Source organism: Ambystoma mexicanum, chromosome 10, assembly GCF_040938575.1.
Source record: "Ambystoma mexicanum isolate Mex_15411 chromosome 10, UKY_AmexF1_1, whole genome shotgun sequence".
Taxonomy (NCBI): Eukaryota; Metazoa; Chordata; class Amphibia; order Caudata; family Ambystomatidae; genus Ambystoma; species Ambystoma mexicanum.
The window spans coordinates 521,443,545-521,456,183 of NC_090932.1; the positions used below are offsets into that span (position 1 = coordinate 521,443,545).

General features: G+C 45.7%; 15 non-coding genes and 18 pseudogenes across 15 annotated transcripts; all 33 read left to right on the forward strand.

Moving 5' to 3' along the window:
- Positions 1-77: 77 nt before the first annotated feature.
- Positions 78-196, forward strand: LOC138493938 (5S ribosomal RNA). The gene has a single exon (XR_011276914.1). It is a non-coding gene; the product is annotated as a 5S ribosomal RNA (ribosomal RNA).
- A 107-nt stretch (positions 197-303) lies between these two features.
- Positions 304-412, forward strand: LOC138494889 (5S ribosomal RNA; annotated as a pseudogene).
- An 894-nt stretch (positions 413-1,306) lies between these two features.
- On the forward strand, positions 1,307-1,415 carry LOC138495325 (5S ribosomal RNA; annotated as a pseudogene).
- Positions 1,416-1,726: 311 nt separating this feature from the next.
- On the forward strand, positions 1,727-1,845 carry LOC138494620 (5S ribosomal RNA). Its single transcript, XR_011277533.1, has one exon. It is a non-coding gene; the product is annotated as a 5S ribosomal RNA (ribosomal RNA).
- Positions 1,846-2,524: 679 nt separating this feature from the next.
- Positions 2,525-2,643, forward strand: LOC138493625 (5S ribosomal RNA). The gene has a single exon (XR_011276631.1). It is a non-coding gene; the product is annotated as a 5S ribosomal RNA (ribosomal RNA).
- Positions 2,644-3,312: 669 nt separating this feature from the next.
- Positions 3,313-3,431, forward strand: LOC138494144 (5S ribosomal RNA). The gene has a single exon (XR_011277101.1). It is a non-coding gene; the product is annotated as a 5S ribosomal RNA (ribosomal RNA).
- A 106-nt stretch (positions 3,432-3,537) lies between these two features.
- LOC138493620 (5S ribosomal RNA) lies at positions 3,538-3,656 on the forward strand. Its single transcript, XR_011276626.1, has one exon. It is a non-coding gene; the product is annotated as a 5S ribosomal RNA (ribosomal RNA).
- A 106-nt stretch (positions 3,657-3,762) lies between these two features.
- Positions 3,763-3,881, forward strand: LOC138494833 (5S ribosomal RNA; annotated as a pseudogene).
- A 464-nt stretch (positions 3,882-4,345) lies between these two features.
- LOC138495170 (5S ribosomal RNA) lies at positions 4,346-4,464 on the forward strand (annotated as a pseudogene).
- Positions 4,465-4,570: 106 nt separating this feature from the next.
- Positions 4,571-4,690, forward strand: LOC138494236 (5S ribosomal RNA). The gene has a single exon (XR_011277184.1). It is a non-coding gene; the product is annotated as a 5S ribosomal RNA (ribosomal RNA).
- Positions 4,691-4,789: 99 nt separating this feature from the next.
- On the forward strand, positions 4,790-4,897 carry LOC138495598 (5S ribosomal RNA; annotated as a pseudogene).
- A 106-nt stretch (positions 4,898-5,003) lies between these two features.
- Positions 5,004-5,122, forward strand: LOC138494753 (5S ribosomal RNA; annotated as a pseudogene).
- A 464-nt stretch (positions 5,123-5,586) lies between these two features.
- On the forward strand, positions 5,587-5,695 carry LOC138495725 (5S ribosomal RNA; annotated as a pseudogene).
- Positions 5,696-5,801: 106 nt separating this feature from the next.
- On the forward strand, positions 5,802-5,920 carry LOC138494448 (5S ribosomal RNA). The gene has a single exon (XR_011277377.1). It is a non-coding gene; the product is annotated as a 5S ribosomal RNA (ribosomal RNA).
- Positions 5,921-6,026: 106 nt separating this feature from the next.
- On the forward strand, positions 6,027-6,145 carry LOC138494598 (5S ribosomal RNA). Its single transcript, XR_011277513.1, has one exon. It is a non-coding gene; the product is annotated as a 5S ribosomal RNA (ribosomal RNA).
- Positions 6,146-6,609: 464 nt separating this feature from the next.
- On the forward strand, positions 6,610-6,718 carry LOC138495726 (5S ribosomal RNA; annotated as a pseudogene).
- Positions 6,719-6,824: 106 nt separating this feature from the next.
- LOC138495105 (5S ribosomal RNA) lies at positions 6,825-6,933 on the forward strand (annotated as a pseudogene).
- Positions 6,934-7,039: 106 nt separating this feature from the next.
- LOC138493840 (5S ribosomal RNA) lies at positions 7,040-7,158 on the forward strand. Its single transcript, XR_011276826.1, has one exon. It is a non-coding gene; the product is annotated as a 5S ribosomal RNA (ribosomal RNA).
- Positions 7,159-7,837: 679 nt separating this feature from the next.
- Positions 7,838-7,956, forward strand: LOC138494757 (5S ribosomal RNA; annotated as a pseudogene).
- Positions 7,957-8,062: 106 nt separating this feature from the next.
- On the forward strand, positions 8,063-8,181 carry LOC138494157 (5S ribosomal RNA). The gene has a single exon (XR_011277112.1). It is a non-coding gene; the product is annotated as a 5S ribosomal RNA (ribosomal RNA).
- Positions 8,182-8,288: 107 nt separating this feature from the next.
- Positions 8,289-8,397, forward strand: LOC138495256 (5S ribosomal RNA; annotated as a pseudogene).
- Positions 8,398-8,503: 106 nt separating this feature from the next.
- Positions 8,504-8,622, forward strand: LOC138493841 (5S ribosomal RNA). The gene has a single exon (XR_011276827.1). It is a non-coding gene; the product is annotated as a 5S ribosomal RNA (ribosomal RNA).
- A 464-nt stretch (positions 8,623-9,086) lies between these two features.
- On the forward strand, positions 9,087-9,195 carry LOC138495727 (5S ribosomal RNA; annotated as a pseudogene).
- A 106-nt stretch (positions 9,196-9,301) lies between these two features.
- LOC138493746 (5S ribosomal RNA) lies at positions 9,302-9,420 on the forward strand. The gene has a single exon (XR_011276741.1). It is a non-coding gene; the product is annotated as a 5S ribosomal RNA (ribosomal RNA).
- A 107-nt stretch (positions 9,421-9,527) lies between these two features.
- On the forward strand, positions 9,528-9,636 carry LOC138495305 (5S ribosomal RNA; annotated as a pseudogene).
- Positions 9,637-9,742: 106 nt separating this feature from the next.
- Positions 9,743-9,851, forward strand: LOC138495508 (5S ribosomal RNA; annotated as a pseudogene).
- Positions 9,852-10,530: 679 nt separating this feature from the next.
- LOC138494169 (5S ribosomal RNA) lies at positions 10,531-10,649 on the forward strand. The gene has a single exon (XR_011277123.1). It is a non-coding gene; the product is annotated as a 5S ribosomal RNA (ribosomal RNA).
- A 106-nt stretch (positions 10,650-10,755) lies between these two features.
- Positions 10,756-10,874, forward strand: LOC138494264 (5S ribosomal RNA). The gene has a single exon (XR_011277210.1). It is a non-coding gene; the product is annotated as a 5S ribosomal RNA (ribosomal RNA).
- A 106-nt stretch (positions 10,875-10,980) lies between these two features.
- Positions 10,981-11,099, forward strand: LOC138494808 (5S ribosomal RNA; annotated as a pseudogene).
- Positions 11,100-11,563: 464 nt separating this feature from the next.
- Positions 11,564-11,682, forward strand: LOC138495171 (5S ribosomal RNA; annotated as a pseudogene).
- Positions 11,683-11,788: 106 nt separating this feature from the next.
- Positions 11,789-11,907, forward strand: LOC138494065 (5S ribosomal RNA). Its single transcript, XR_011277030.1, has one exon. It is a non-coding gene; the product is annotated as a 5S ribosomal RNA (ribosomal RNA).
- A 99-nt stretch (positions 11,908-12,006) lies between these two features.
- Positions 12,007-12,114, forward strand: LOC138495599 (5S ribosomal RNA; annotated as a pseudogene).
- Positions 12,115-12,220: 106 nt separating this feature from the next.
- On the forward strand, positions 12,221-12,339 carry LOC138494754 (5S ribosomal RNA; annotated as a pseudogene).
- The last annotated feature ends 300 nt before the right edge of the window (positions 12,340-12,639 follow it).

A 12,639-nucleotide genomic window follows, 5' to 3' on the forward strand; every position in this document is an offset into this window, starting at 1 on the left:
CATTTCTCAATTGGCTTTCAAAACTGCATGGTCTAGCCAACTAGATGCTTAAAGGTACAAATCTCAGAAGGCTCAGAGCCTACCGCCACACCACACTGAATGCGCCTGATCTCGTCTGATCTCAGAAGCTAAGCAGTGTCGGGCCTAGTTAGTACCTGGATGGGAGACCGCCTGGGAATACCAGGTGCTGTAGGCTTTTTTTGTGCTCCATGTTCAGGCAGTGAGCCATTTCTCAATTGGCTTTCAAAACTGCATGGTCTAGCCAACTAGATGCTTAAAGGTACAAATCTCAGAAGGCCCAGAGCCTATGGCCACACCACACTGAATGCGCCTGATCTCAGAAGCTAAGCAGTGTCGGGCCTAGTTAGTACCTGGATGGGAGACCACCTGGGAATACCAGGTGCTGTAGGCTTTTTTGTGCTCCATGTTCAGGCAGTGAGCCATTTCTCAATTGGCTTTCAAAACTGCATGGTCTAGCCAACTAGATGCTTAAAGGTACAAATCTCAGAAGGCCCAGAGCCTACGGCCACACCACACTGAATGCGTCTGATCTCAGAAGCTAAGCAGTGTCGGGCCTAATTAGTACCTGGATGGGAGACGGCCTGGGAATACCAGTTTCTGTAGGCTTTTTTGTGCTCTATGATTAGTAATTGTGCCACTTCTCAATTTCTTTTTAAATTTGCTTATGATTCCAAAATAAATGTATCCCTTTTAATAGCGGAAATGTTGGACAACAACATGAGGGCTGGCGCTACCTATTTACATAAAATTAACATACGGGTAGTGTGTTCATGGGTAATAAATCTACCTTCACATCTAATGCAGTTCAGAGAATATTGAGTCCATAAAGAGTCTTGAAAGAAAGCCATGGTTGTGTTGGTTGTTCTCTCCAACTCCCTGCAACAGAAACAGGATGGATGGAGTAAAGTTATCCTACTAGACATAGGAGTCCTGAATGGGCCCACAAGTCTTATATATCTCGCCTGATCGAGCCTGATCGGGTGATGAGCGTGGTATCATGTTGCAAGTGGCTTTATGGCTTAGCTTACTAACTGTAAATGCATAAGAGTAATACTCTTAGCATTTCTCAATTTTAGGGCTACACCACAATGAATGCGCCTGATCTCCGAAGCTAAGCAATTTCGGGCCTAGTTAGTACCTGGATGGGAGACCGCCTGGGAATACCAGGTGCTGTAGGCTTTTTTGTGCTCCATGTTCAGGCAGTGAGCCATTTCTCAATTGGCTTTCAAAACTGCATGGTCTAGCCAACTAGATGCTTAAAGGTACAAATCTCAGAAGGCCCAGAGCCTACGGCCACACCACACTGAATGTGTCTGATCTCAGAAGCTAAGCAGTGTCGGGCCTAGTTAGTACCTGGATGGGAGACTGCCTGGGAATACCAGGTGCTGTAGGCTTTTTTGTGCTCCATGTTCAGGCAGTGAGCCATTTCTCAATTGGCTTTCAAAACTGCATGGTCTAGCCAACTAGATGCTTAAAAGTACAAATCTCAGAAGTGCCAGAGCCTACAGCCACACCACACTGATCTCAGAAGCTAAGCAGTGTCGGGCCTAGTTAATACCTGGATGGGAGACCGCCTGGGAATACCAGGTGCTGTAGGCTTTTTTGTGCTCCATGTTCAGGCAGTGAGCCATTTCTCAATTGGCTTTCAAAACTGCATGGTCTAGCCAACTAGATGCTTAAAGGTACAAATCACATAAGGCCCAGACCCTACGGCCACACCACACTGAATGTGCCTGATCTCGTCTGATCTCAGAAGCTAAGCAGTGTCGGGCCTAGTTAGTACCTGGATGGGAGACGGCCTGGGAATACCAGGTGCTGTAGGCTTTTTTGTGCTCTATGATTAGTAATTGTGCCACTTCTCAATTTCTTTTTAAATTTGCTTATGATTCCAAAATAAATGTATCCCTTTTAATAGCGGAAATGTTGGACAACAACATGAGGGCTGGCGCTACCTATTTACATAAAATTAACATACGGGTAGTGTGTTCATGGGTAATAAATCTACCTTCACATGTAATGCAGTTCAGAGAATATTGAGTCCATAAAGAGTCTTGAAAGAAAGCCATGGTTGTGTTGGTTGTTCTCTCCAACTCCCTGCAACAGAAACAGGATGGATGGAGTAAAGTTATCCTACCAGACATAGGAGTCCTGAATGGGCCCACAAGTCTTATATATCTCGCCTGATCGAGCCTGATCGGGTGATGAGCGTGGTATCATGTTGCAAGTGGCTTTATGGCTTAGCTTACTAACTGTAAATGCATAAGAGTAATAATCTTCGCATTTCTCAATTGTAGTGCTACACCACAATGAATGCGCCCGATCTTGGAAGCTAAGCAGTTTCGGGCCTAGTTAGTACCTGGATGGGAGACCGCCTGGGAATACCAGGTGCTGTAGGCTTTTTTGTGCTCCATGTTCAGGCAGTGAGCCATTTCTCAATTGGCTTTCAAAACTGCATGGTCTAGCCAACTAGATGCTTAAAGGTACAAATCTCAGAAGGCCCAGAGCCTACGGCCACACCACACTGAATGCGCCTGATCTCATCTGATCTCAGAAGCTAAGCAGTGTCGGGCCTAGTTAGTACCTGGATGGGAGACCGCCTGGGAATACCAGGTTCTGTAGGCTTTTTTGTGCTCTATGATTAGTAATTGTGCCAATTCGCAATTTCTTTTTAAATTTGCTTATGATTCCAAAATAAATGTATCCCTTTTAATAGCGGAAATGTTGGACAACAACATGAGGGCTGGCGCTACCTATTTACATAAAATTAACATACGGGTAGTGTGTTCATGGGTAATAAATCTACCTTCACATGTAATGCAGTTCAGAGAATATTGAGTCCATAAAGAGTCTTGAAAGAAAGCCATGGTTGTGTTGGTTGTTCTCTCCAACTCCCTGCAACAGAAACAGGATGGATGGAGTAAAGTTATCCTACCAGACATAGGAGTCCTGAATGGGCCCACAAGTCTTATATATCTCGCCTGATCGGGTGATGAGCGTCGTATCATGTTGCAAGTGGCTTTATGGCTTAGCTTACTAACTGTAAATGCATAAGAGTAATACTCTTAGCATTTCTCAATTTTAGGGCTACACCACAATGAATGCGCCCGATCTCGGAAGCTAAGCAGTTTCGGGCCTAGTTACTACCTGGATGGGAGACCGCCTGGGAATACCAGGTGCTGTAGGCTTTTTTGTGCTCCATGTTCAGGCAGTGAGCCATTTCTCAATTGGCTTTCAAAACTGCATGGTCTAGCCAACTAGATGCTTAAAGGTACAAATCTCAGAAAGCCCAGAGCCTACGGCCACACCACACTGAATGCGCCTGATCTCGTCTGATCTCAGAAGCTAAGCAGTGTCGGGCCTAGTTAGTACCTGGATGGGAGACCGCCTGGGAATACCAGGTGCTGTAGGCTTTTTTGTGCTCCATGTTCAGGCAGTGAGCCATTTCTCAATTGGCTTTCAAAACTGCATGGTCTAGCCAACTAGATGCTTAAAGGTACAAATCTCAGAAGGCCCAGAGCCTACGGCCACACCACACTGAATGCGCCTGATCTCGTCTGATCTCAGAAACTAAGCAGTGTTGGGCCTAGTTAGTACCTGGATGGGAGACCGCCTGGGAATACCAGGTGCTGTAGGCTTTTTTGTGCTCCATGTTCAGGCAGTGAGCCATTTCTCAATTGGCTTTCAAAACTGCATGGTCTAGCCAACTAGATGCTTAAAGGTACAAATCTCAGAAGGCTCAGAGCCTACGGCCACACCACACTGAATGCGCCAGATCTCGTCTGATCTCAGAAGCTAAGCAGTGTCAGGCCTAGTTAGTACATGGATGGGAGACCGCCTGGGAATACCAGGTTCTGTAGGCTTTTTTGTGCTCTATGATTAGTAATTGTGCCACTTCTCAATTTCTTTTTAAATTTGCTTATGATTCCAAAATAAATGTATCCCTTTTAATAGCGGAAATGTTGGACAACAACATGAGGGCTGGCGCTACCTATTTACATAAAATTAACATACGGGTAGTGTGTTCATGGGTAATAAATCTACCTTCACATGTAATGCAGTTCAGAGAATATTGAGTCCATAAAGAGTCTTGAAAGAAAGCCATGGTTGTGTTGGTTGTTCTCTCCAACTCCCTGCAACAGAAACAGGATGGATGGAGTAAAGTTATCCTACCAGACATAGGAGTCCTGAATGGGCCCACAAGTCTTATATATCTCGCCTGATCGAGCCTGATCGGGTGATGAGCGTGGTATCATGTTGCAAGTGGCTTTATGGCTTAGCTTACTAACTGTAAATGCATAAGAGTAATAATCTTAGCATTTCTCAATTTTAGGGCCACACCACAATGAATGCGCCAGATCTCGTCTGATCTCAGAAGCTAAGCAGTTTCGGGCCTAGTTAGTACCTGGATGGGAGACCGCCTGGGAATACCAGGTGCTGTAGGCTTTTTTGTGCTCCATGTTCAGGCAGTGAGCCATTTCTCAATTGGCTTTCAAAACTGCATGGTCTAGCCAACTAGATGCTTAAAGGTACAAATCTCAGAAAGCCCAGAGCCTACGGCCACACCACAGTGAATGCGCCTGATCTCGTTCTGATCTCAGAAGCTAAGCAGTGTCGGGCCTAGTTAGTACCTGAATGGGAGACCGCCTGGGAATACCAGGTGCTGTAGGCTTTTTTGTGCTCCATGTTCAGGCAGTGAGCCATTTCTCAATTGGCTTTCAAAACTGCATGGTCTAGCCAACTAGATGCTTAAAGGTACAAATCTCAGAAGGCCCAGAGCCTACCACACTGAATGCGTCTGATCTCAGAAGCTAAGCAGTGTCGGGCCTAGTTAGTACCTGGATGGGAGACCGCCTGGGAATACCAGGTGCTGTAGGCTTTTTTGTGCTACATGTTCAGGCAGTGAGCCATTTCTCAATTGGCTTTCAAAACTGCATGGTCTAGCCAACTAGATGCTTAAAGGTACAAATCTGAGAAGGCCCAGAGCCTACGGCCACACTACACTGAATGCGCCTGATCTCGTCTGATCTCAGAAGCTAAGCAGTGTCGGGCCTAGTTAGTACCTCGATGGGAGACGGCCTGGGAATACCAGGTTCTGTAGGCTTTTTTGTGCTCTATGATTAGTAATTGTGCCACTTCTCAATTTCTTTTTAAATTTGCTTATGATTCCAAAATAAATGTATCCCTTTTAATAGCGGAAATGTTGGACAACAACATGAGGGCTGGCGCTACCTATTTACATAAAATTAACATACGGGTAGTGTGTTCATGGGTAATAAATCTACCTTCACATGTAATGCAGTTCAGAGAATATTGAGTCCATAAAGAGTCTTGAAAGAAAGCCATGGTTGTGTTGGTTGTTCTCTCCAACTCCCTGCAACAGAAACAGGATGGATGGAGTAAAGTTATTCTACCAGACATAGGAGTCCTGAATGGGCCCACAAGTCTTATATATCTCGCCTGATCGAGCCTGATCGGGTGATGAGCGTGGTATCATGTTGCAAGTGGCTTTATGGCTTAGCTTACTAACTGTAAATGCATAAGAGTAATACTTTTAGCATTTCTCAATTTTAGGGCTACACCACAATGAATGCGCCCGATCTCGGAAGCTAAGCAGTTTCGGGCCTAGTTAGTACCTGGATGGGAGACCGCCTGGGAATACCAGGTGCTGTAGGCTTTTTTGTGCTCCATGTTCAGGCAGTGAGCCATTTCTCAATTGGCTTTCAAAACTGCATGGTCTAGCCATCTAGATGCTTAAAGGTACAAATCTCAAAAAGCCCAGAGCCTACGGCCACACCACACTGAATGCGCCTGATCTCGTCTGATCTCAGAAGCTAATCAGTGTTGGGCCTAGTTAGTACCTGAATGGGAGACGGCCTGGGAATACCAGGTGCTGTAGGCTTTTTTGTGCTCCATGTTCAGGCAGTGAGCCATTTCTCAATTGGCTTTCAAAACTGCATGGTCTAGCCAACTAGATGCTTAAAGGTACAAATCTCAGAAGGCCCAGAGCCTACGGCCACACCACACTGAATGCGCCTTATCTCGTCTGATCTCAGAAGCTAAGCAGTGTCGGGCCTAGTTAGTACCTGGATGGGAGACCGCCTGGGAATACCAGGTTCTGTAGGCTTTTTTGTGCTCTATGATTAGTAATTGTGCCACTTCTCAATTTCTTTTTAAATTTGCTTATGATTCCAAAATAAATGTATCCCTTTTAATAGCGGAAATGTTGGACAACAACATGAGGGCTGGCGCTACCTATTTACATAAAATTAACATACGGGTAGTGTGTTCATGGGTAATAAATCTACCTTCACATGTAATGCAGTTCAGAGAATATTGAGTCCATAAAGAGTCTTGAAAGAAAGCCATGGTTGTGTTGGTTGTTCTCTCCAACTCCCTGCAACAGAAACAGGATGGATGGAGTAAAGTTATCCTACCAGACATAGGAGTCCTGAATGGGCCCACAAGTCTTATATATCTCGCCTGATCGAGCCTGATCGGGTGATGAGCGTGGTATCATGTTGCAAGTGGCTTTATGGCTTAGCTTACTAACTGTAAATGCATAAGAGTAATACTCTTAGCATTTCTCAATTTTAGGGCTACACCACAATGAATGCGCCCGATCTCGGAAGCTAAGCAGTTTCGGGCCTAGTTAGTACCTGGATGGGAGACCGCCTGGGAATACCAGGTGCTGTAGGCTTTTTTGTGCTCCATGTTCAGGCAGTGAGCCATTTCTCAATTGGCTTTCAAAACTGCATGGTCTAGCCAACTAGATGCTTAAAGGTACAAATCTCAGAAAGCCCAGAGCCTACAGCCACACCACACTGAATGCGTCTGATCTCAGAAGCTAAGCAGTGTCGGGCCTAGTTAGTACCTGGATGGGAGACCGCCTGGGAATACCAGGTGCTGTAGGCTTTTTTGTGCTCCATGTTCAGGCAGTGAGCCATTTCTCAATTGGCTTTCAAAACTGCATGGTCTAGCCAAGTAGATGCTTAAAGGTACAAATCTCAGAAGGCCCAGAGCCTACGGCCACACCACACTGAATGCGCCTGATCTCGTCTGATCTCAGAAGCTAAGCAGTGTCGGGCCTAGTTAGTACCTGGATGGGAGACCGCCTGGGAATACCAGGTTCTGTAGGCTTTTTTGTGCTCTATGATTAGTAATTGTGCCACTTCTCAATTTCTTTTTAAATTTGCTTATGATTCCAAAATAAATGTATCCCTTTTAATAGCGGAAATGTTGGACAACAACATGAGGGCTGGCGCTACCTATTTACATAAAATTAACATACGGGTAGTGTGTTCATGGGTAATAAATCTACCTTCAGATGTAATGCAGTTCAGAGAATATTGAGTCCATAAAGAGTCTTGAAAGAAAGCCATGGTTGTGTTGGTTGTTCTCTCCAACTCCCTGCAACAGAAACAGGATGGATGGAGTAAAGTTATTCTACCAGACATAGGAGTCCTGAATGGGCCCACAAGTCTTATATATCTCGCCTGATCGAGCCTGATCGGGTGATGAGCGTGGTATCATGTTGCAAGTGGCTTTATGGCTTAGCTTACTAACTGTAAATGCATAAGAGTAATACTCTTAGCATTTCTCAATTTTAGGGCTACACCACAATGAATGCGCCCGATCTCGGAAGCTAAGCAGTTTCGGGCCTAGTTGGTACCTGGATGGGAGACCGCCTGGGAATACCAGGTGCTGTAGGCTTTTTTGTGCTCCATGTTCAGGCAGTGAGCCATTTCTCAATTGGCTTTCAAAACTGCATGGTCTAGCCAACTAGATGCTTAAAGGTACAAATCTCAGAAAGCCCAGAGCCTACGGCCACACCACAGTGAATGCGCCAGATCTCGTCTGATCTCAGAAGCTAAGCAGTGTCGGGCCTAGTTAGTGCCTGAATGGGAGACCGCCTGGGAATACCAGGTGCTGTAGGCTTTTTTGTGCTCCATGTTCAGGCAGTGAGCCATTTCTCAATTGGCTTTCAAAACTGCATGGTCTAGCCGACTAGATGCTTAAAGGTACAAATCTCAGAAGGCCCAGAGCCTACGGCCACACCACACTGAATGCGCCTGATCTCGTCTGATCTCAGAAGCTAAGCAGTGTCGGGCCTAGTTAGTACCTGGATGGGAGACCGCCTGGGAATACCAGGTGCTGTAGGCTTTTTTTGTGCTCCATGTTCAGGCAGTGAGCCATTTCTCAATTGGCTTTCAAAACTGCATGGTCTAGCCAACTAGATGCTTAAAGGTACAAATCTCAGAAGACCCAGAGCCTACTGCCACACCACACTGAATGCGCCTGATCTCAGAAGCTAAGCAGTGTCAGGCCTAGTTAGTACCTGGATGGGAGACCGCCTGGGAATACCAGGTGCTGTAGGCTTTTTTGTGCTCCATGTTCAGGCAGTGAGCCATTTCTCAATTGGCTTTCAAAACTGCATGGTCTAGCCAACTAGATGCTTAAAGGTACAAATCTCAGAAGGCCCAGAGCCTACGGCCACACCACACTGAATGCGCCTGATCTCGTCTGATCTCAGAAGCTAAGCAGTGTCGGGCCTAGTTAGTACCTGGATGGGAGACCGCCTGGGAATACCAGGTTCTGTAGGCTTTTTTGTGCTCTATGATTAGTAATTGTGCCACTTCTCAATTTCTTTTTAAATTTGCTTATGATTCCAAAATAAATGTATCCCTTTTAATAGCGGAAATGTTGGACAACAACATGAGGGCTGGCGCTACCTATTTACATAAAATTAACATACGGGTAGTGTGTTCATGGGTAATAAATCTACCTTCACATGTAATGCAGTTCAGAGAATATTGAGTCCATAAAGAGTCTTGAAAGAAAGCCATGGTTGTGTTGGTTGTTCTCTCCAACTCCCTGCAACAGAAACAGGATGGATGGAGTAAAGTTATCCTACCAGACATAGGAGTCCTGAATGGGCCCACAAGTCTTATATATCTCGCCTGATCGAGCCTGATCGGGTGATGAGCGTGGTATCATGTTGCAAGTGGCTTTATGGCTTAGCTTACTAACTGTAAATGCATAAGAGTAATACTCTTAGCATTTCTCAATTTTAGGGCTACACCACAATGAATGCGCCCGATCTCGGAAGCTAAGCAGTTTCGGGCCTAGTTAGTACCTGGATGGGAGACCGCCTGGGAATACCAGGTGCTGTAGGCTTTTTTGTGCTCCATGTTCAGGCAGTGAGCCATTTCTCAATTGGCTTCCAAAACTGCATGGTCTAGCCAACTAGATGCTTAAAGGTACAAATCTCAGAAGGCCTAGAGCCTACGGCCACACCACACTGAATGCGCCTGATCTCGTCTGATCTCAGAAGCAAAGCAGTGTCGGGCCTAGTTAGTACCTGGATGGGAGACCGCCTGGGAATGCCAGGTGCTGTAGGCTTTTTTTGTGCTCCATGTTCAGGCAGTGAGCCATTTCTCAATTGGCTTTCCAAACTGCATGGTCTAGCCAACTAGATGCTTAAAGGTACAAATCTCAGAAGGCCTAGAGCCTACGGCCACACCACACTGAATGCGTCTGATCTCAGAAGCTGAGCAGTGTCGGGCCTAGTTAGTACCTGGATGGGAGACCGCCTGGGAATACCAGGTGCTGTAGGCTTTTTTGTGCTCCATGTTCAGGCAGTGAGCCATTTCTCAATTGGCTTTCAAAACTGCATGGTCTAGCCAATTAGATGCTTAAAGGTACAAATCTCAGAAGGCCCAGAGCCTACGGCCACACCACACTGAATGCGTCTGATCTCAGAAGCTAAGCAGTGTCGGGCCTAGTTAGTACCTGGATGGGAGACCGCCTGGGGATACCAGGTTCTGTAGGCTTTTTTGTGCTCTATGATTAGTAATTGTGCCACTTCTCAATTTCTTTTTAAATTTGCTTATGATTCCAAAATAAATGTATCCCTTTTAATAGCGGAAATGTTGGACAACAACATGAGGGCTGGCGCTACCTATTTACATAAAATTAACATACGGGTAGTGTGTTCATGGGTAATACATCTACCTTCACATGTAATGCAGTTCAGAGAATATTGAGTCCATAAAGAGTCTTGAAAGAAAGCCATGGTTGTGTTGGTTGTTCTCTCCAACTCCCTGCAACAGAAACAGGAAGGATGGAGTAAAGTTATCCTACCAGACATAGGAGTCCTGAATGGGCCCACAAGTCTTATATATCTCGCCTGATCGAGCCTGATCGGGTGATGAGCGTGGTATCATGTTGCAAGTGGCTTTATGGCTTAGCTTACTAACTGTAAATGCATAAGAGTAATACTCTTAGCATTTCTCAATTTTAGGGCTACACCACAATGAATGCGCCCGATCTCGGAAGCTAAGCAGTTTCGGGCCTAGTTACTACCTGGATGGGAGACCGCCTGGGAATACCAGGTGCTGTAGGCTTTTTTGTGCTCCATGTTCAGGCAGTGAGCCATTTCTCAATTGGCTTTCAAAACTGCATGGTCTAGCCAACTAGATGCTTAAAGGTACAAATCTCAGAAAGCCCAGAGCCTACGGCCACACCACACTGAATGCGCCTGATCTCGTCTGATCTCAGAAGCTAAGCAGTGTCGGGCCTAGTTAGTACCTGGATGGGAGACCGCCTGGGAATACCAGGTGCTGTAGGCTTTTTTGTGCTCCATGTTCAGGCAGTGAGCCATTTCTCAATTGGCTTTCAAAACTGCATGGTCTAGCCAACTAGATGCTTAAAGGTACAAATCTCAGAAGGCCCAGAGCCTACGGCCACACCACACTGAATGCGCCTGATCTCGTCTGATCTCAGAAACTAAGCAGTGTTGGGCCTAGTTAGTACCTGGATGGGAGACCGCCTGGGAATACCAGGTGCTGTAGCCTTTTTTGTGCTCCATGTTCAGGCAGTGAGCCATTTCTCAATTGGCTTTCAAAACTGCATGGTCTAGCCAACTAGATGCTTAAAGGTACAAATCTCAGAAGGCTCAGAGCCTACGGCCACACCACACTGAATGCGCCAGATCTCGTCTGATCTCAGAAGCTAAGCAGTGTCAGGCCAAGTTAGTACATGGATGGGAGACCGCCTGGGAATACCAGGTTCTGTAGGCTTTTTTGTGCTCTATGATTAGTAATTGTGCCACTTCTCAATTTCTTTTTAAATTTGCTTATGATTCCAAAATAAATGTATCCCTTTTAATAGCGGAAATGTTGGACAACAACATGAGGGCTGGCGCTACCTATTTACATAAAATTAACATACGGGTAGTGTGTTCATGGGTAATAAATCTACCTTCACATGTAATGCAGTTCAGAGAATATTGAGTCCATAAAGAGTCTTGAAAGAAAGCCATGGTTGTGTTGGTTGTTCTCTCCAACTCCCTGCAACAGAAACAGGATGGATGGAGTAAAGTTATCCTACCAGACATAGGAGTCCTGAATGGGCCCACAAGTCTTATATATCTCGCCTGATCGAGCCTGATCGGGTGATGAGCGTGGTATCATGTTGCAAGTGGCTTTATGGCTTAGCTTACTAACTGTAAATGCATAAGAGTAATAATCTTAGCATTTCTCAATTTTAGGGCCACACCACAATGAATGCGCCAGATCTCGTCTGATCTCAGAAGCTAAGCAGTTTCGGGCCTAGTTAGTACCTGGATGGGAGACCGCCTGGGAATACCAGGTGCTGTAGGCTTTTTTGTGCTCCATGTTCAGGCAGTGAGCCATTTCTCAATTGGCTTTCAAAACTGCATGGTCTAGCCAACTAGATGCTTAAAGGTACAAATCTCAGAAAGCCCAGAGCCTACGGCCACACCACAGTGAATGCGCCTGATCTCGTCTGATCTCAGAAGCTAAGCAGTGTCGGGCCTAGTTAGTACCTGAATGGGAGACCGCCTGGGAATACCAGGTGCTGTAGGCTTTTTTGTGCTCCATGTTCAGGCAGTGAGCCATTTCTCAATTGGCTTTCAAAACTGCATGGTCTAGCCAACTAGATGCTTAAAGGTACAAATCTCAGAAGGCCCAGAGCCTACCACACTGAATGCGTCTGATCTCAGAAGCTAAGCAGTGTCGGGCCTAGTTAGTACCTGGATGGGAGACCGCCTGGGAATACCAGGTGCTGTAGGCTTTTTTGTGCTACATGTTCAGGCAGTGAGCCATTTCTCAATTGGCTTTCAAAACTGCATGGTCTAGCCAACTAGATGCTTAAAGGTACAAATCTGAGAAGGCCCAGAGCCTACGGCCACACTACACTGAATGCGCCTGATCTCGTCTGATCTCAGAAGCTAAGCAGTGTCGGGCCTAGTTAGTACCTCGATGGGAGACGGCCTGGGAATACCAGGTTCTGTAGGCTTTTTTGTGCTCTATGATTAGTAATTGTGCCACTTCTCAATTTCTTTTTAAATTTGCTTATGATTCCAAAATAAATGTATCCCTTTTAATAGCGGAAATGTTGGACAACAACATGAGGGCTGGCGCTACCTATTTACATAAAATTAACATACGGGTAGTGTGTTCATGGGTAATAAATCTACCTTCACATGTAATGCAGTTCAGAGAATATTGAGTCCATAAAGAGTCTTGAAAGAAAGCCATGGTTGTGTTGGTTGTTCTCTCCAACTCCCTGCAACAGAAACAGGATGGATGGAGTAAA